The 22,537-nt window shown below is 32.3% G+C and overlaps 1 pseudogene; it reads right to left on the reverse strand.

Moving 5' to 3' along the window:
• Nucleotides 1–210: 210 nt before the first annotated feature.
• On the reverse strand, nt 211–1,490 carry LOC120588120 (kinesin-like protein KIF3C; annotated as a pseudogene).
• Between the last annotated feature and the right edge of the window lie 21,047 nt (nt 1,491–22,537).

Below are 22,537 nucleotides of genomic sequence, written 5' to 3' on the forward strand. Positions count from 1 at the left end.
AAACTCGGGCTGAGTGGACCATTGCATCATCCAACATTCAGGCATGATAAACTCCAGCCACTCCCATCCAACCCTAGGCCTGCTCTGGATAAGTTCTCCACACAAGGACATCCACTACTATATATCCTTGAAGAAGGCACAAAGAGATCTTTCTTCATTATTCCATGTATAATACTTCAGTATTATACCATCTGGATGTTGCCCACACAGTCACCACGTAAGAAAGAACCTGGGTGGATGCTTGTTGTTGTTATCATCCTCCTTTTCAGCCACCAGACTTCAATCACTGCTTCTCATGGTACTCCAGTAGGGCTGACACAACCTTCTTTCTACTGCTGCTTTTCTTCTGGAACCACTTCCCCAGCATCCCCACTGACTCCACTTGGGACTTTAGGCAGGCAATTTCCTCCTGGAATTCCTGCAGCAGGGTACTCTTTCACTCATGGCTTGTTCTTGATGTTCTTGGCTTGGTTTTTAGCAAAGCACGGTGTGGAAAAGCTTTTGGTATAGCTATAAGAAACTGTCCTCAGTGTGGCCTGGCATTCCCATCCAAAGAGTTCTAAACAGCCATGCCAGCTTGGGGTCTCTGTAGGGGATATGAGAGTTCTTTTGCCCACCAAAGCAGTGATTATGTTGCCAAGGGCAGACAGTGATAGGCTGATTTTGGAGGCTTCCTCTCTACCACCATTGTCTCTTCCACTGCCACCACTACCCATGGACTGTGTGGCCATCCTTCAAGCTGTGTAGGGGCATGATTTGTTCCTCCTCTCACTGCTAGCCAGGTCTACCATATTGAACTTGTCCAAGTGGATGTGGTCCTGGCCATCAGAACCATACTCACTGTATTCTGTAATGATGACAAAGATGGCATGAGAGCAGGAGTTGACTTGATTCATATGCGGGTCTGGTTCCCCAGGTTCATCATATGCTGCTTAATTTCCTTGACATTCCTGGTGATAAAGGAGGAAAGATCCTTGATTTAGATGCCTCAGAGTTTTCTTTCAACTCTAGCCTCTTGCCAGGCTCCTTGGAAAGCAGGTCTCAAATTTCCTCCTTGTAGAACTCCAAGTAGAAGACCAGAAACAGGTATTGCTTGCTCTGGGATCATGAGATATGAGAGAAGACATACTCAAAAGCATGGAAACGACGCCATATAACTTGGACTCTACTCGGGTCTCCTGCATGTTATAGGTCATGCCACTGCCCATCCAGCTATAGGAAAACACCATGCCATTGAAACTCTTAAGCATCAAGGCCTCTCATTTTATTATATAAGTCTGCCTGCTTAGAGCTGGCATCATATAGAATATCAAAGGGAAAGGTTTTGGACAGCTCCCCTGGAGCAGTGAGAAAGTTTTGCAAGGTCATTTGACCCAGTTTCACATCCATGGTCATGATCAGCTCATGACTAGCAGTCTTCTCCTTCTGGATGAGAGGGTGGCATGATCAACTACCTCCAGGGACTCACTGGGTTTGGTTTTACTGCCCATCTTGCTGCTCTGTCCTTCCTGCCCTCCCCTCCAGCCTACTCTGCATCCTGGGTGGTCCTGTTTTCTCTAGATCTGAATCAGTGTGTTGGCCTAGTCTCCAGATGAAACTCTTCAAGCTGCATGCAGCCTTTTAGAGTGGGGATTCTGAGAGGTAGACCCAGAGTGGCAGTCTGTGTCTCCATAATTCTCCAAGCCTCATCCTCCTTTTGGGGTCCATGGTAGGGACCGCTGATCATGCATGGCTAGGATCCCAGCATTCCTGAGGTGAAGAGGTTCACCTGAAGTCCTATTTCCAGTCTGAAGGATCATTCATTACAGCCCACATGGCTGCCTCTGTCTCTGTCTCTGCTTTCACTGCCACTACCATTGAAGAATAAAATATAATAGAAGGGGCTGGGCAGAAAATGGCAGTGAGAGTAAAAGAACTCTAAGAATTTTAAGGAAATTTAATGAGCTACAAGAAAATATGAAAAGATAATTCAACAAAATCAAGAAGACAATACCCGAATGAAAGATAATTTTAACAAAGAGATACAAGTAATTTTAAAAAAACCCAACCAAATGCAATAAAAAGCGTCAACAGTGTAATGGATCAAGCAGAAGAAAAAGTATGCAAATTAAAAGACAGTACCTTTGAAATTAACTAGTCAGAGGAGAATAAAAAAAAAATAATAAAAAAGAATGAAGAAAGCCAATATGATGTATATATACAATTAGAAGAAATAATATGTAATTATTGCAGTCCCAGAAGGAAAAGACAGGGAGGAGGAGCAGAATGTTCATTTAAGGAAATAATGGTTAAGAATTTCCCAAATCTGGGGACAGGTTTGGATATCCATTTCATGAACCTCGGAGGTCGTCAAACAAACTCAGTTTAAAGAGATCTTCTCTAAGAGCCATTGTAACACAGTTATCAAAAATCAAAGACAAAGTAAGAATCCTAAAAGTAGCAAGAGAAAAAATAGTATGTAATTTAAAATGGATTAAGTTTATCAGTGACATAAATAAGTTTATCAGTGATTTCTCAATAGAAATATCACAGCCAAGAGAGAGTGGAATGACATATTCAAAGTACCAAAAGAAAAAAAAAATAAAGTGCAAACTGAGAATACTTGTCTGGCAAAATCAACCTTTAGAAATGAAAGAGAGATAAAGACTTTTCCAGATAAACAAAAGCTAAAGAATTTCATCACCAGTAGATTTGCCTTACAAGAAATGCTAAAGGATGTTCTTCAAGCTGAAGTGAAAGGACTCTAATTAGCAACATGAGAACGTTTAAAAATCAACAACACACTGGTATGAAAATATACCTTCTATAATTTGTCAGTGAATACACAACATGAAAAGGTAAATTGTGAAAATCGAAAACATAAAAAAGAGAGAATAAAAGAGTAGAGTTTGTGTATGCAATCAATGTTGTTAGCATGAAATAGACAATTATATCTATAAGGTGTTCTATGTAAACCTTATTATAATCACAAAGCAAAATTCTCATTCATTACACAAAAAAATAAAGAGAAAAGAATCAAAGCATACCTCTACAGAAAATCATCAATTCACAAAGGAAGCCAGCAAGAGAGGTAGAAAAGAATAAGAAAATTACAAAACAGCTAGAAAACAATTAAAAAGAAGTTATTACTAAGTCCTTACCTATCAATAATCATTCTAAATACAAATAGATTGAATTTTTCAATCAAAAAGAAAAGGTAGATGAATGGATAAAAAATAAGACCCAAGTATGTACTGACTGCAAGAGACATACTTCTGCTTTAAGGAAATATAGGCTAAAAGTGAAAGAATAGAAAAAGATATTCCATGAAAGTGGAAAACAAAAGAGAGCAAGGGTAGTTATACTTATCAGACAAAATTGACCTTAACTCTAAGCTGTGATAAAGGACAAATAAGGTCATTATATAATTCTAAAGGGGTCAGTTTACCAGGAGAATCTAACAATTATTTATGCACCCAATATCAGAACACCTAAAGCAAATACTAACACATCTGAAGGAAGAAACAGACAACACAACAATAGTAGGAGACTTCTGGATCCCACTTTCAACAATGGAGAAATCATTCAGAAAGAAAATCAATAAGAAAATGTTGGACTTGAATGAAACTTTAGATCAAATAAATCTAATAGACATATACAGAATATTTCATCCAATGGCAGCAGAATATGCATTTTTCTCAAGCTCACATAGAATATTTTCCTGGACAGATTATATGACATGTCACTACATTAAACTAAAATCTTCCACACAGTGAAAGAAATAATCAAAAAATGAAAAGGCAACCTACGGAATGGAAGTAAATATTTGCAAATTATATATCAGACAAATTAATATCCAAAATTTAATATATATAATATATTAGTGGTTCATGCAACTCAATAGCAAAAAAAAATAAATAAATAAAAATAAATAAAACAAACACCTTAAAAAAAATAATCTGATTTAACATGAGCAGAAGACCTGGATAGACCTTTTTTTAAAGAACATATACAAATGATCAACAGGTCTATAAAAAGATGCTCAACATCATTAGAATCAGGGAAATATAAATCAAAGCCACAGCAAGATACCACCTCACACTGTTGTAATGGCTATTATAAAAAAAGACAAGAGATAACAAGAGTCGGCAAGGATGTGGATAAAAGGGACCCCTGTGCACTATTACTAATGTTAATTGGTAGAGGTAGAATTAAAAAAAAAAAAACAGCATGGAGGTTCCTCGAATAATTGAAAACAGAATAACCATATATCCATATGATCCAGCAATCCCACTTCTGGATATATATCCAAAGGAAGTAAAATCAGGGTCTCAAAGATATATCTGTGCTCCATGTTCATCACAGCATTATTTACAATAACCAAGAAACATATATATACATATATATACATATATATATATACATATATATACATATATGTGTGTGTGTGTGTGTGTGTGTGTGTGTGTAAAAAGTGCATGCATATAATCTTCTTTATTCATTCATCCGCTGAAGAGCACTTAGGTTGTTTCTTGGTTATTGTAAATAATGCTGTGATGAACATGGAGCACAGATATATCTTTGAGACCCTGATTTTACTTCCTTTTGTACATGTATATATATGTATATATGTGTGTGTGTGTGTGTGTATAAGATTATATGTGTGTGTGTGTATACACCTAACAGGCATATATACGTAAATATGTGTGTATGTATACATATATACATACACATACACAATGGAATATTATTCAGACATAAAAAGAAGGAGATCATTTGCAACTATGTTGATGGAACTTGAGGGTGTTATATTTGGTGAAACAAATCAGACAAAGAAATACAGTATGATATTACTTATATGTGGAATCCCCAAAAGCCAAACTCGTAGAAACAGAGAACAGAATGGTGATTGCCAGGCTGGGAATGGGGATGGGGGAAATGGGGAGACGTCTATCAAAGGGTACAAACTTCCAGTTATAAGATGAATAAGTTTTGGAGATTTAATGTACAGAAGGGTGATTATAGTTAACAATACTATATGATATATTTGAAAGTTGCTATGAAAGTAGGTCTTAAATGTGTTCTAACCACAAAAATGAAATAGTGATTATATGAGGGGACAGAGATGCTAATTAACCCAATGTCATGATCATTTCACAATAAATAAATAGACAAAATCAACATATTGTACATCTTAAACTTACACAATGCTATGTGTCAATTATATCTCTAAATTGTTGATTGTGGTAATTTTTAAGGAGGGAACATGGGTGCAAAAATGGAGGTATCAGGAGAAGGGCCTTGCATTTAATTTGCTTCCTTTCATTTGTTTTAAATCCTTTTTTTACTCATGTACTATACAATAAAGACTTACTTAACTTCATTGGTAGGTTCTGTGACAAAACAAAATGATGTATAGCAAAATCAATTTTACAATAAGCTAATGGGTATTATCTTATGGCATTTCACCAATGTTTTAAGGAAATGACATTTAATGAAACAACATTTGAAGATCTGCTGGATATGTATGACTTTGCTGGTCTTTTAAAGTTTAATTGATTATCCAAAGGTGAGATTATGAGCCATATGTTTTATCATAGTAATATTTTCTTATACAATAATAAATTTTGTTTAAAAAATACAAAACGAAAACAAAGCCCGCGACTGGAAATATAAATTCAAAGTGTAGATGATATACATGCTTTTAAATCACCTGACAATTATACCTTCTTCCTGAACAGTGGTCCCCAACCTTTTTGGCACCAGAGACCAGTGCTCCTATAAGAATCTAATGCCTGATGATCTGAAGTGGAGCTGAGGTGGTGATACTAGAACAGAGGAGCGGTTGTAAATACAAATGAAGCTTCACTAGCATGCCTGCTACTCATCTCCTGCTGTGCGGCCTGGTTCCTAAAAGGCCATGGACCAGTACCAGTCTGTGGCCCAGGGGTTGGGGACCCCTGTTCTGGAATATATAGTTTAGCACTTTTGTGGCAGTTTTGTTTTATTTATTCCTATTATGGTATCTCAAAAGAAAAGAAAAACAAAGACAGACAACAAAAAAGTAAACCATATACTTACCTTGAGGACCTAAAAAGATATACAGAATTGATTGATCATCGTAGCTAGTCTAAAGCTACAGGATACTGGCCAAGAAGCGGAAAACAGACCTTCATTTACAAAGGCAAATTTTGTATTATGGAGAGAGTGGAATGAGTTACTATATAAGGAAGATAAGTAATTAGATACTTCAGAATTAGAAATACTGGTGAGAATGATTTGGCATTACTATGATATCTGGCTAGGAGGCTCCCAAATTCCCCAGTCCTGCTCTCAGCCAATCATCACTCTATATGAGGTATGTAAGAAAATATACACACCATTGTAAGAGGTTAAAACCAACTGAACAAGACAAGGTAACAATTACTGGCCAGGACTTTGGTGCTAAACCTCAATGCAGAACTTTACTATAATTATGTAAGCCTGAATGATGTATAATTAACAAATACTGAAGCAAGTTTCCTTTCATCTAAGTGTAAACTGAAGTCTCAAATTATTGGAGTTTGAGAGATGGACAAAAAATGAATCTATTTTACTGTCTGAGTGTGGAATTAATAAAGAGCTAGACACAAGTCAAGCAGATGGCATTAGTTCTTCAACCAACTGGATCTGCTCCCATCATATGCATTCTTGAGAAAGGAAGATGGGTAGCAGCCTGAGGGTTACTTGTATAATTTCTTATCCCAAGGAATTTGTAATTATTATTTCTTCCCCTCAGAGTTAGCCGTAGGTTTATTATTTAAGGCCTTTTAAAAACCAGTGACATGTTTGGCCTTCTTTCAGAGAATAAGTAAACGAAAGGAAATAGAAAATAGCTGCTGAGAGAAGCAACACTGAATACATAAAAATCAAAACTTCTTTTTATTTAAATCTAGGATGTCATTATTAATGAAAAATGGCAAATATCTAAAAAATAATTTCTAATATAACTATCAGTATCAAACTCCTAAAATAAAATAATATCAACCACAATTCATTGGTTTATTAAAATAATATCAAATCAAGATGGGCTCACTGAAGGACTGAAATATGTTTCAGTATTAGAAAATCATTAATTTAATCCACTATAGTATTTCAAAGGGAAGAAATCATAGTATTTATTCATTCATTAAACATGACATTTGATACAATAAAAAATTCATTCCAAATCATATTTCTTAAAGAAAACTCATTTCACATGATAAATTGATAATATAAAAATTAAAAATTTCTGCATGCTAAATTATTTTACTTATTTAATTTATTGGAGTGATGTTGGTTAATAAAATTATATAGATTTCAAGTGTACAATTTAATAATACATCATATGTATATTGCATTGTGTGTTCACCACCCAAAGTTACATTTCCTTTCATCCAATATATTTGACCCGCTTTACTCTTGTCTACCTCCCTCCACCCCCTTTCCCTCTAGTAACAACTAAACTGGTGTCTGTGCCTATGAGTTTTTGTTTGTTTGTCTTGTTCATTTAAAAGACAAAATATTTTCTATATATAATGGTAAAAAAAACAATTTTTTCTGTATCTTAGCCTAGATTGCCTAGAAAATAGAGCCTGAGACAAAAATATAATGTGTTAACACTTTATTAAGAGAAGGAGTATAGTTTCAGGGAAATAGAAGAGAAGGACAAAGGGTGGTAAGAAGGGAAAGTAAAGAGAACACACAGAGGTGGGTGCAATATTAAACAGGCTGCTGTTTATTAACAGATATATCAATTTGTAGGTCTCGTGATGTCTTCAGAGAGGTCACATGAACTACTATGTTTCAATTGTTTTCTTTTTAAAAAATTAATTATTCTGATGTTTGAAATGTTGCCTTAATTATACCCTTAATTTTGTATATATTTTCATTCATCACTGTATTTTTAATTGTGCTCCATTGATCTATCTGTCTGTCTGTATGGCAATTTCACAATTTCAATTACTGGTTTAATTACACTTGGATATATTATAGGTTAGTCTATAATATATAGACTCTTCTTTTGAAAAACTTTTGCTCTTCTTTTGAAAAACTTTCTAAGACAATTGCTTGCAAATTTTCCACTTATATGATTGTTAGCATAGGTTTCCAAACTGACTTCATTTTCTAAAATTAGTATTTTTTTTAGGAGTGCATTCACCTTGGAAAATAAATAAGGAGGACTTAAGTATTAATGACATTCTATTTGTCTGAAAGCTGCCACAAAAAATGCTATATGACAATATTCTACTCTTGGATGCTTAAAACAAAATTACATATTCTCATGAATCTGTACGATTCTTGTTCAGTGATTCCAGACTGGGTTTGTCTTCTACAATGATACACTTCTCATTGAAATCAATTATGAGTTGCTTGGGCAACTCTTCTCATTTTCCTTAGATATCAGTATTAGCCAAGTGCTATAGTCTGAATGTTTCTGTCCTCCCAAATTCATATGTTGAAATCCTAACTCCCAAAGTTGATGGTATTAGGAAGCGAGTCCTTGAGGAGGTGATTAGTTCATGAGTACGGAGCTCTCATGAGTGGGATTAGTGTCTTCATAAAAGAGGCCCAGAGAGCAGCCTTCCCCCTTCTATCATGTGAGGGCTCAGTGAGAAGATAGCTATCTTTGAATTAAGACACAGAACCTCATCAGACAGTGAATCTGCCAGTGGCTTGATCCTGAATTTGCCACCCTTTAGAACTTTAAGAAATAAATTTCTGTTATTTATAAGTCACTCAGTCTATGGTTTTCTGTTACAGCAGCCAGAACAAAGACACTATATTTCATTCATGGGCAGTGGCATAAAGTACAAGAAAGCAAGTGGAAACATAAGATCACTTAATTACTAGCCTTAGAAATAGCACACTGTCATTTCCACATATATGACATTGGCCAAAGCAAGTCATAGTCAAGCTAAAAGTCAAAAGGTGGGGAAGTACACTATGACTGCTTTGAGGCCATGCCAATGGTGTGAATGAAGGAATAATACAATATTGGAGCAAAACATTTACTATGCTATAGTCTACCCTCTTGGTTTCAGTTATGCATGTCATTCTCACAAGCAAAACACACTCATCTCCATTCCACATGTCTCATACAATCATGGCATCAAGTTTGAAATCTAAGATATTTTGATTTACATTGGGTCTGAATACAATTTATCTTGGTACATAGAACAAAAATAAAATAATCTGTACTACACGTGCCCTATATTAAAGAGATTACACAAGAAAAGAACGCACACACAATATACACTCTCATTTTAAAAAGGAACAATCAGAAATTCATAGCAGTCACTAGTTTATATCAATCTTGAAATACTGGGCAAATGTTACCTGGTACCTCAAATCTTGGGTAGTAAATCTTGCTTAGTCATTTAGTTCTAATTTCTGAGACTGTTTCCAAGGATCTTGGCGTGGTCATGGAAAAATTTTCCTTTCTTATCATCTTACATGGCCACTTCTAAAACAAGTGTTGGAACCTATATTCCTTTTTGTGGCTGCCAGCATACGTAGCCTACTTCCTACTAGCTGAAATTTTGAAGCCCAGAGCCATCTTTTTTTGTTTGTTTCTTTTCTTTCTTTTTTTTTTTTTGTCTAAATTGACAGTGTTTTGCTCATACAGTTCTCTCTGAAACTTTGTAGAGTTTTATGTGTCTGAGGACATCTAATTCTTGTCAAAAGCCACATTCACTATTTTTTTGAAACATGTCTTTCTTAATGGACTTAATTATTAATATTCTGATAATATTACCTAAGGAGAATTTTCATATAGCTGTTCTGGGGCTTAATCTTTTTTAAGAAGCTTATTGCACCTTTGAAACCAGAAAAAACTTATTCTCCTTGAACTGATGTCTAGCCGGAATGCGTCCTTATAGTGTTGATAGATGGGCAGAGAGATAGGTGATCAAAGAAACTCACTAGAATGATCACAATGTCAAAGGAGTGGGAAGGAACCTTACACTCACTATGAGGCCATGACATGGATAAGGAAGCAATGAAAACTAAAGAATTGGTGCCAATAATTGCATTAATTATAACATTAAAAAATACAGTAACTTTTTAATTTGTTCAATTATTTTGAGTTCTTTATGAGTGCTTTAAAGTTTTACATTTAAAACCATGATATATGGTTTTTAAGCTTATCCCTAATATTTTCTTATTGTTGCTTTTTAAATTGGAGTTTTCTTTTCCTGTCTTCTACCCATTGTTTGTCTAAATCAAAGTTGTTGATTTGTAATATTAATATACGTTATACTGTCTTTACTACTTACTGTCTATATTACTTTAAAGAATTTCATCATTTTGTAGTAATTTTCAGTTTGTTGTCTTGGTTTGCCAATCATATCTTTTCTATAGTGGATGCCCTCTGGTGGATATTAATATATGAAACAAAGATCCTCACATTTTATGTCAACTCCTGTTGGTTCAATTGCATACACTTTTATTCCCCAGATCTTTTTGAACTCAATGTTCCTATTTTGTTCCTTCTATACTCCTGGCCACATAGTCAAATTATTTTCCAATATTAACAAATCTAAGTGTGATGGTTAACTTTATGTATCAACTTACAAGTCCACAAGGTGACCTGATTTTTCAATTAAAAATTATTATTGGTGTGTCTGGATTAACATTTGAGTCATTAGACTGAGTAAAGCAGATTGCCCTCCATAATGTTGTTAGGACTTATCCAACCCATTGAATACTTGAATAGAACCAAAAAGTAGAGCAAAGAATAATTCACACTCACTGCCTATCCTTGAGCCAGGACATTGGTCTTTTCCTGCTTTTGGATTCAGACTTGAATGTGCAGATTCAGCTCTCCTGGTTCTCAGACCTTTGAACTGAAACTAGATCTATACCATCAGCTTTCCTGGGTCTACAGCTTGCAACTGCAGATCTTGAGACCTCTCAGTTCCTATAACTATAAATTCTTATACAAAAATATTTTTGTATATCACCAATTTATATATTTTATATATGCATATATAAATTTATATACATACATATATAATTATGTAAGGATAGGGTAATTGTGCAACCTGAAAAAGACAGGGGGAGGAAAAATTATGAGTAATGTACTAAGTTTAAAATCTAATATTCTCTAATATTAAATCAGATCTAATTTTTAAAATGTCCAACAATAGAAAGATATAATCATATACCAAGGTTATAGACATTTAAAATTAGAAAACCATTTAAAACACTTTGAATTGTGTAAATATTTAGAAAGCAATCATAAAATAACACCTGTAAATACTCTGAACATAACTTTTAAGACAATAGAAGTTATAGGAAAGAACATATCCTCCATATGCATCCTAAGATAATGTTTAATGATAGGGATCACATTTATGGAAAGAATAGAAAGAATAGTATTAAAAGCTATCATTCTGATGGATCTTCTATGTTTGCTTATCATTCATTGGTGATTCTGGAACAACAATTTCAGTCACTGTGTCCTGGAAAACGATGCACTGTAATCTTTCACAGATACTAGATTTAATAAGTATTCAAATGTATTTTTGTCTCAACTAACCATATATGATGTTATGGGGATGTTTGCCAAGGATTTTCCTAGACTGGATATATATTACTAATAATAAGAGATAAGAGTTTAAAAATGAATTTAAAAACTTATTCCCTGGGATCTAATAGAAAGAAATCAGAGCTAAAAGCTAAAAGCTTAGTAAAAGAGTTGAAGGATAGCCAAATGAATAGAGAAAGCATTGTCACTGTTTGTGGAAACAATGACACAAATCGGAAAATAATTATTTCAAAACAATTCTTTTTGTCTTTAGTGTTTTAATATTGAAGCCCTTTGTGTTCCCCCCTCCTTCCTCCCAAAATTCTATTATTTGGAATTTTATCTCTGAAAAAAATCTATTGAGAACATATATTCTAGAAATCTTAGTCAATTAAATTTTAAATGATAAATAAATACCTTATGACTAGAGGTAACAACATTTAATTTTCAGTTAGAATGTTACCTTTTAGAAGGAGACGTAGGGAGCCCATTCACTGTCAGTTAGACATTCTAAACAACCCTCAAATTATTCAGGGAAGAAAGAAAGCTGTAAAAATGCTCAGTGACTGCTTTGGAAAGATGTTCTTCATATTATTCAAGTATGAAAGTAAAAACTGTACAACAGAGCAGATGTTTGGTTAATTCATATGCAACATTGCTTTCTTGCAATTATTCATAAAATTACTTTTTGTTTTGTTCCAGTTTTCAAATTAATTTAGAACAAAAATAAGAATTAAGTTAAAAAATTTAAATCTTCTTATGTATTTAGATTATTTATAGAATTTTTATTTTTTAATTGATTGAATAAAGTAAGACTGCTCTAGTTTATTTTTTTATCTTAAGAAGACTGCTCTAGTTTATTTTTTTATCTTAAGAAGAAAGAATAAAAAGCTTAAAGCATTACATTTCTGTTTCATTAATTATCTGGGTTAAGATTTATAGCAGTCAAGGAAATAAGCCTGTAAGTGCAGAAACTAAAAGTAATAAGATGAATTTAATGAATGTTGCCTCAAGTCAATTGAAAAAAATAATTTCCTTTGATTTTCTTTTAATATGTACCTGTTTGACAATTACAATTCATTTATTAATGACAGATATTTATTATAAACCTTAATTAATGTTACCTCTAAGATCCTTGAGAAGGAAATGAGAATGGTTAAACTTAGCCAAAAGTGTTATTTGTATGTATTGGTGGGATTCTTGGATACTTTTGAATTATATAAAAAATTTCTATATTTTTAACATAATTGTCAAGGCTAATGTGTGAAAATTTATTTCTCATATCTAACTCCATTTAGTCTTATATTATAAATCATAAAACAGTATTTTAGACTTATAAATAAGTCTATTAAAATTATTATTTTTACTTAGATTCTCTTCCAGATAAAATATAATTTAATACTGATTTTATTTTACTTTGTTATATAGCTTAATTGAAGAAATGTTCGTTTTAAGTATTAAGAATGACAAAGGACATTATGCAACTTTTGTAGATATTTTACCTTAAGCACATAGGGATAATCAGCTGAATTGTGAAAATAATTTTGCTATTCTGTAAATATTAATGAATCACAGCTAATATTGATTTGTAAAAGGTAGTTGGCATCATATTTCCTTGTTGTTACATTGATATTTGTGTTTTAAGCCACAAGCTGCTTGTCATCCAATCATACATGATATGTAATCAACAGAACTAATAAACAAACCCATCTGGCATAATGCCAAAATATCTCAAAATTTATGTGACAGTTTAGTATATAGACCATAAATGCTTTTGTAGGAATGGACAGACTATGCTTTTATTTTTGACACTGTTTTTTTTTTTTTTTAAAGAAAGATGTAATGTCTCATACGGTGGGAATTTTCCACTTCACTTGAGCTATCTACCTGCTGTAATCATGCAGACTGAGACTTTATATATTTTTAGCTATGATTTGATATTTTGAACATCTTCTGACATGGCACACACGCAGGGCATCATTACTCCTTTTATTGTAGAGTAATCTTGGAAGGGTGAAAATTCCAGATAAGTATTTTAGCGTAACGATATGGGCTTCCAGATAGGTTTTAAAATACCCAGTGATAATGATTAGAACCAGAAAAAAATGTATTACAAAACTTATTCTTAAAGGAGGATTCAGGTGTGCTTTCTCAAAATGGCTAAAATTCAGGACTATTTAGATTAATATGCATTATACATACTCTGCAAATTAAGTTAAACCACCTGGGAAACGGATTGCCAATAAACCACTTTATCTATATTCTGCAGGAACTTTGAGTAATTTCTCACCTGCAACATAATTATGATTCTATTTTGATGTAGGTAGTGCTATAGTAACTAAAATTATTTTTATTTCTTCTTGGAATTTCCTGCAGAGAAATGGGAAGTAATGTGGCCTATTTTAAAACAATAGTTTCTCTGGATTTAAGCAGTAAAATGTAACTGTAATTCATAAATAGCTAATGTATCCTTTTGTAGAAAATGAAACAATTATTGTCTATGTTGAGGACTAGGAACAAAATTAAATGTAGACAGCAGAGCCAGATGGAAGATAATCAGGAGGATCATTTCACAAACCATATAAATGTCTAAGCAATGTACTACATACTTGAAATTAATTTTTAAAAATGGACAAAATTAAATGTAGACAGCATGAGCGTCCCTTGATATTTTGTTAATAAGATTACTTTGATGACTTTTTAAATCAAAACCGTTCACTTAAATATGTTTGAATTCTCCAAATGTTTTAATTTTTCTACACACATTTAAATAAAATTTAGGGTTGAAGTAATTAGGAAGTAGATGGAAAATATAACTTGGCATCGCTAACTTAGATATTTGGGAGAAACATATGTGCATATGCATTTATATCAATATATGTATCTATACATATGCAAGTATTGTACATGTACTCAATATTAAATTTTGAGTAATTTGGATAATTTCACTTTTTTTTAAAATAGATATACCTAGGAACTTTGCTATATATCATCAGAGTGAACCCCAAAAGATATCTACACTAAAATCTCTAGAATTTATGAACATGTTACATTATATGACAAAGGGGCTTTTACAGTTGTCATTAAAGTTATGAAACTTAAAGTAGTGAGATAATCTTGGATTATCTCAGAGTCCAGTCTAATCACATGAGTCCCTAAAGACAGAGAACTTTCTAAATTAGTCAAAGAGATGAGGAAGCAGGAGAAATCAGAGATGTTAAAAGTATAAGGGAGGTTTGATCTACTGTTGCCAGAGGGGAACACATAGAAAGAATGAGAAAGAAAACAGATAGCATCTAGGAGCAAAGGCAGATCTTTGACAGCCAGTATGGAAACAGGGACCTCAATTCTACAATCTCAAGAAAAATAAATTGGCCAACTTGAGTAACTTTGGGAACAGGTTATTCTCCAGAGCCACCAGTAAGGAAGACCACCCTGCCAACACCTTGATTTCAGCTCTATGAAACCCTAGCCTACCCTAACTTCTGACCTACAACTCTGTAAAATAATAAATTTATTTTTTTAGGCCACTAAACTTGTAGTAATTTGTTACTGCAGCAATAGAAAATTAATAGACCATCTTTTAACCTGATAGTTGGATGGAACTATAATTTAGCCTATTTTATTTAGTAATTTTCATGTTGGTTACTTGTTAACATGGTAGTATATTTTACATGATAATACTTACATGTGAGAATATGACCCAAATGGAAGACCATACATAGTCACAACTGTTTCTACCTCTCTGTTAATTTCCCCATCATAATTTCTGTACTGGACCATTATAGGTAGCTGCATCTCCACCCGCCCTTTCTTGACCATCTTGATCACAGAATGAACAGAAGACTAACTCCCCTGCCTTCTCCCCTCAACAACAACGACAACAACAACAACAATGATAATGACAACGACAACAACAACAACTAATTAACTGTTAATCTAAAAATAAAAGGTGAAAGTGAGAGGCAACAAGTATTTATTGGGTATTAAAAAGAATAGCTATTTAGGAAGCACTGATTCAAGTGGAAACCCAAATGGTATTCTGATTAAGAGATGAAGGCAAAGGATTTTTATGAGAAAGAGAAGGGGAACAATTACATCAGTAGAAGGAAGACATTTCTATCAGTGCAGATAAGCTAACACGGTGACGCAAATTTCATTTTCAGCCTGGTAGTCATTAGTCTACCATCGTCATAACATCTGTTTCTTTTTGTTATGTTTGCTAACAGTTCCTTGGGGGCACAATGCTGCTTTGGGCTCAGTACCTAGCTTATTTTGCCCTGTTTTAATATTTCAAAGATTGGAGTCATAAGACACGCAAAACATTTCCTCTGGGATGGCAACTCTAACTCCATTGTAAAGTGGCTCTGTTCATATTATGTTTTTACACTTCCATGTTATATCAAAAGCATTGCTTCAGTTCACATTTGGGCCTAATCATGCTAATAACATATGCTGCTAAAAAAAATATATGCTGTTTTCTTTTTAAGGCATGACTATCATATTATCTGCTTTGCAATGATTAATTGTGACATCCACATGAATGTATTTGCATTGTTTCATTCATCTTAGACTATTCACTTCATTATTTTTTTGTGTCTGAGAAATTCCCTAATTCTCATTTCATTTTTAAAGTTATATGGGCTGATAAATCCTAGTCCAATTAATAGTCAAGTTAATTAGTTACCTTTATCTACTCAGATAGTGTGTTTTTATGTGTTATGATTCATTTGTTGAATGAGACTTTTTCCCTAAATGAAAGTAAACTTCTGACTTCAAGTTATTGTTTTAAATGTTACTATTGCTATATATTCAATATTATCAACAGACCTATTTTTTAATACAAGTAATGAGGGTCATTTTCTCCTAGGGCCAAGCATAATGTATTGATTGTTTATAAATATTCTATTAGTTTTATACAAAAGTATATAACTTGTGATTTCCCCAAGACAGAGTTAGATTTAGTTTTATTTCACCTGCTACTAGACCTAATGTTTAGAATTTCAAATTATTAATCATACAAGTAAAACTAAGGGGAAGGTGCATATTCAGAACATATTACAGATGTTTAAGTTATGAGATATCATTTGAGTATCACATGTATTCTAACATGTCTTTGAGGAGGATATCTATGTACTGTGAAGAAAGAACATAGATACATAAAAGAAAATCAAGCTAGCAACACAAAACTAATACATTGGAAATATGATAATTAATATAATTGGTAATAAAAAGTTAGTTATTAATTAAACACCACTTAAAATAAAGAGAAATTCAATAGAAAATTGGAGACTATAAAAAAGAACCACCTGCAAATTCTTTTTTTCATTATTGAAATATATTTGAATATAACATTGTGTAAGTTTAAAGTTTACGACATGTTGATTCGAGACATTTATGTATTTCAGTATGACTGCTATTGTACCATTAGCTAGCACCTCTATCATATTATATACTTATTATTTTTTGTTGTGGGAGTAAATAAGATCTAGTTTTCTTCGCACAATATTGTTATTTGTAGTCGCTGTACTGTGCATTAGATCTCCAGGACTTATTTATTTGCTGGTTGCAATTTGTATCCTTAAATAACATCTATCCTATTCCTCTATCCCCCAACATTTGGTAACTACCACTGTACTCTCTGTTTTGCGGAGTTCAGATTTTTTCAGATTCCACGTATAAGAGATATCATACAGTATTTGCCTTTGTCTGACCTCGCTTGATGTCTTCAACCATCATTGTTGTTGTAAATGGCAGGATTTCCTTCTTTCTCATGGCCGAATAATATTCCACTGTAGGAATGTATATATATCATATATTTGTAATCTATTCATCTATTGACTTAGGTTGTTTTCAAATCTTGGCTACTGACAATAATGCTGCAGTAAACATAGGAATGCATATATTTCTTTGATAACCAGTCTATATTTCCTTTGGATGTGTACCTGGAAGTGCAGTTGATAGATTGTAGGGTAGATAGTTTTAATTTTTTGAGAAAACTCCATAATGTATTTTATAGTAACTGAACCAATTTAAATTCCCACTAACAGTGCATTAGTATTCTCTTTTCTCCACATCCTCACCAACAGTTGTTATGGCTTGTCTTTTTTATAATATCCCTTCTAGCATTCATTTTTCTTTTCATTTTTTTTAAAGACTTTGGTCATGAGAACTGAGACACATAAAATATCCTTTATTTCTTGTAGGAGCACTCTTAACTTTTATTAAGAAAAAAAATGATGGTGGTTTATTCTTTCAAATACTGATAATTAAAAACAAGCGTTTTTAATTATCAGTATTTATCAGTTTATATCTAGCAATCGGGCCAAAAATATAACAATTATTACAACAAAATTGAAAACTTAATTACTAGGGGTTTAAAATAGATTTTTGAAGTGAAAAACATCTTTCTTATTTCCCTATGATTACTGAATCTCTTGAAGTTTTTCTTTGATTTCAGCAGGTGACTAAGGAAGTTTATTGTTTATATCCTCTGATTTAATAACATCTGATTTCACTATTTTCTTCCAATATTAAAATGAACCATATAATTAATATATACTGCAAAGCCAGATAAAATTAAATAGTCTGTAACATCATCCTTGCATAAATCAGGCAAACTTGCCACAGTTTGTGTCTTTTGTGATTATGCTTCTATACCTGCATTAACATAATGGATGTGTAGGCCACCAGAAAATGTTTTAATTTATTGAACCATGTTACCATTAACAGAAAGTGTCAGGATAATAAAGTAGCTGATTCCACACTTTGTAGAAACCTTGAAAACAAGGCTCTTCATCTAGTACGATAATTCCTCTTACTCATTTTTTTGACTACATATACATTACCAAAAATTTGATTTCTCTGCATATAGTATTGTGATATCAGTAGTCTTTCTTAATATGCTTAAGATACATATTAGTGGTTGGAATAGACATAAAAGCATATGAAGTATCTCAGAAACTACATATCTGTCTATAAATTTGATTTGTTGGCCTACAGAGATATTAACAACAAAACATAATATATTTAAAATCCATGATTATTGTGATATCTATACCATACCAAAAATTCATTAAAAATTTCATTTTGTAAGGACAAAAACAGGCTGTTCCTTCTAGACTTAGAAGTCAGGTAACATATTTTTCAGAAAATTTACAATAAAAATAGAAATAACAGTAAAAATAATGAGGGTGTTATCATAATATTGACTGTTTACTAAATGAATATTTTATCACTTCTAATCTCATTAAGTGAGGGATTGGTATTTTCATTTTTGAGAAGAGAACTTTGTGGTTCATAGAGGATTAAAACTTATTAATGGACACAAAGCTAATAATGACAGCTGGGATTCAAGCCTTAGTTTGTGTGCATTAAATAATGATGTGCTACTTCGAAAATATGATTTTCCTTGTCTTCAGATGAAATTGATCTAAATTATTATACTGAGAATAGTTTTAAATCTTTAACAAGTTAAGTTTGGACTCCATCATTCCTCTGTGAAGAATATATAAGAGCATCAATAAATGAAGAACCTAGTAACCTTGTAAGATAGTCACAAAATTTGAGTATATTAGCAATACTTCAAAACCAGTTATTTGCAGTACATCGAAATGGAGTCAACTAGATATCTGATTGCAAAATTAAAATGTATCAAAAAACTACTTAATATATAAAAAGATGTTAGATAATTTTAAATTTTTATTAATAAGGATGAAGATTTCTGCCAATGGCCATTATGGTTTATTTAGGACCAAATTTAACCTCCTGCAATACTACTAGCAAACAAAATGAAACAAAACAAAACATAATAAAATATATGAAACAACTCTTTTCAGATATTGGACAATAGGTAATGCAGGACCGTGATCCCTGAGAGAAGGGAAGTAAATCAGACTTGTAATTATCCTAGCATTCTTCTTAATGCATTATTCAGGCCACAGTGCAAAGAGGGGAATCCCAAGCTTAGCAAGGGACCCTCACTGCATTGAGGAAATTAATAATAACAGTTAGGGGAGCTGAGGTGCTTGAAAATTTTAGTATAGTATCCTGAGCATGGAGAATCTATATAAAAAAAAGGACTCCAGAAATTTGCGGTAATGTTTCCTTGAGTGTTTGCTTACTACTAGATGGCCCATGAAAAGTGTGAAATTCTCAAGGACAGGCAAAGTTATAAACTGAAAAGTTTCCACAACTCAATACAAGGTGAGGAGATGTTCCATTCCTGACCAGACAGAATGGAGCATCCTCAGAGATCACTCAGAGCATTCTTAGAAAGCCCAGATGAGTCATAACTTAGTAGTGGAAGTCAACTATCTCTTACGTGAGGGCTCTTCTAGATCCACCCAAGCACATTTTGAAACACAACTCAAAATGATCAGAGTTCTCAGTAAGCAATTCGATTCTCAGGAAAAACAAAGCATTATATTTTTAAAAGAAAGACTTAAATCAAGACACTCAGAATATAACATGTACAATGTTAATATACAATTAAAAATTCCTATGCAAGCCAAGAACAAGAAAATGTGACTCAAAATTAGGAAAAAGAAATCAGTAGAGAAATAGATTCATAAATGACAGATTGTATTTATCAATGTGATTGATTACTTTTATTGCATGTAGCAATAAGTGTTTTTTCCCCATCAATACATTATTTTAATTGTATGAATATTCCACAATATATTTATTAATCTATTGTTAAAAGTCAAGTGAAATATTTTCAGCTTTTGTCCACTGTAAATAATATCAATATAAAAAATTTTTTGCAAGTCTTTTGGTAAAGAATGGTTAGAGATGGAGTAGCTAGGATATTAGGTATGCATATATTTACATTTGGGTAACACTGCCAAATAGTTTTCCAAAAGGATTCAACAATTAAAAATCACAACTGCAGTGCTTAGGAGTTGTGATTACACACATCCCAACGTCACTTGGTATTAACCATCATTTTTCTCTTGTAGTTATTCTTGTAGTTGCAGGACTATCTTATTGTCCTTTTAATTTTTATTTCCCTTTTGACTAAAGAGATCAAGCATCTTTTGATATTCTTATAGGACATTTGGATGTCTTCTTTTATGTAGTGTCTATTCAAATATTTTGCTCATGTTTTTCTTGGGAGAGAGAAGACTATCTTTTTTCAATTGATTTTTTGAAAAACTACATACTTTAGATATGAGTTCTTTTTTCAGATATATGTATTGCAATATCTTCTCACATTCTGTGAATGTTTTCACTATTTAAAAAAATCTTTTAATGCACAATTTGAAAATTTTTAATGATGTCTAATTCATCAGTCTTTACATTATATGTTTATTGCTTTTTGTGTCTGATTTAAGAAATTTCTGCCTACCTCAAGTTCATGAAGATGTTTTTCTTTTGTTATCTTTAAGAGCTTACTAATTTTACTTTCATATTTAAGGCTATGATATACCTGGGATACATATTTTGTATGACCTGAGATAAAGGGAAAGATTTACCCTTTTTTCTCACTAGAAAACTCCACTAGATACAGAACTTTTTGTTGAAAAGGACTGTTGTTACCTCATTGTATTTAATGGCAACTTTGCTATAAATCTATTACATGTATTATGTGTAGGTCTCTTTGTAGACATTATAGTCTGTTCCATTTGTCTTTTTATCTCTATGCACTCTATTTGTCCCCACTCCATTTGTTCCCATTGCCTTAAATTTAAGGTCTCTAACTTTCCTCTCCAATTTTGTTCCCTTTTTTTGTTTGGCCATTTGAATTTTCATATGAACTTTATAATTAATATCTTTATTGACTTTATAGTCAATTTCAATAACAAAATCTGATGTGATCTTATTTAGAGTTACATTGAATCTAAAGAGTAGATTATAGAGAATTAACCATTTAACCTTTAGTTATCAGTATGGAATATATCTGATTTAAATGGGTTGTTTAAATTTCTCTCAGTAATGATAAATAGTTTAGAATATATGGCATTCACATTTACACTATTTGATAAATTTGGTACTTATTTAATGCTTATAATTCTAATTACAAGTGATAATTTAATTTGAGTTTTTCAATTTTCTGTTGTTATTCCATAGAAATAAAACAAACTGAACTGTTTTATTTCTGAAAATAAACTGATTTGAAACTTAAAGTCTAATTAACGTTATAAGATTTACCAGTTAATATATAGATTCTGCCAGTTTCCTTTCACATTAGTAGAAAAACGGACATGACTGAATGCATTTAATGGGAAAGTAATATTGCATCATTATCTGACTCCATAACCTGTACTTCTTCAACATGCTACTTCTGTATCTATGGTAAATTATCCCACACAAATAAGAGCATTGTTGAATGCTCACCCTGGTAAAGGTGTATATTGGAGACTATTATTACCATCATATTAGTTATGGGCATGTCTCAATGAACTTACATGAGATAAATAGTTAAATGTTAAGAGTTATTTGAAAAACAGATGCTTACAATTTAGATACAGACATTTCAATAATAGCTTATTTATAGAGTTATTCATTTTTACATTATATTTATTATTATATTTTTAAACTTGAGTCACTTTCTATTATTAAGATCTTAATAGCATGTGTATGTGTGAATACTGCTTTCAAGATTTTATGAGTTTTAAAAAGAAAATATTAAAATAGAGCTGAATCACTGCCAACTGCTGAGGTAGATAATGTAAGTTTTCATTTCAATGGAGTGTTAAATAAAAGGCAAGTTCCCATAGCTTATCATTCTACCTGACAATAGGCACTTGCAATTATTTAGCGCTATTATTTGTAGGTTTTTTTTTTTTTACTTCTACTTTGATTTTAAGAATAACGTATTTTCCCCAGAAACAGGAAATCTTATCAGTCTAATTTTTCCCTTTCTGTTTTCTAAAGAAAAATAATGTTCCCTCTAGAATCACAGAAATAAGTTATACTTTTTATCCAATGTCTTTCTTCCTCTTTTCTGGTTTCCTTATTTTTTCTAGAGATTTGCTAGCACTAACATTTAAGAGTTGAGGGAGCTCT

This window comes from Pteropus medius, unplaced genomic scaffold (assembly GCF_902729225.1).
Source record: "Pteropus medius unplaced genomic scaffold, Ma_sr-lr_union100, whole genome shotgun sequence".
Lineage (NCBI taxonomy): Eukaryota > Metazoa > Chordata > Mammalia > Chiroptera > Pteropodidae > Pteropus > Pteropus medius.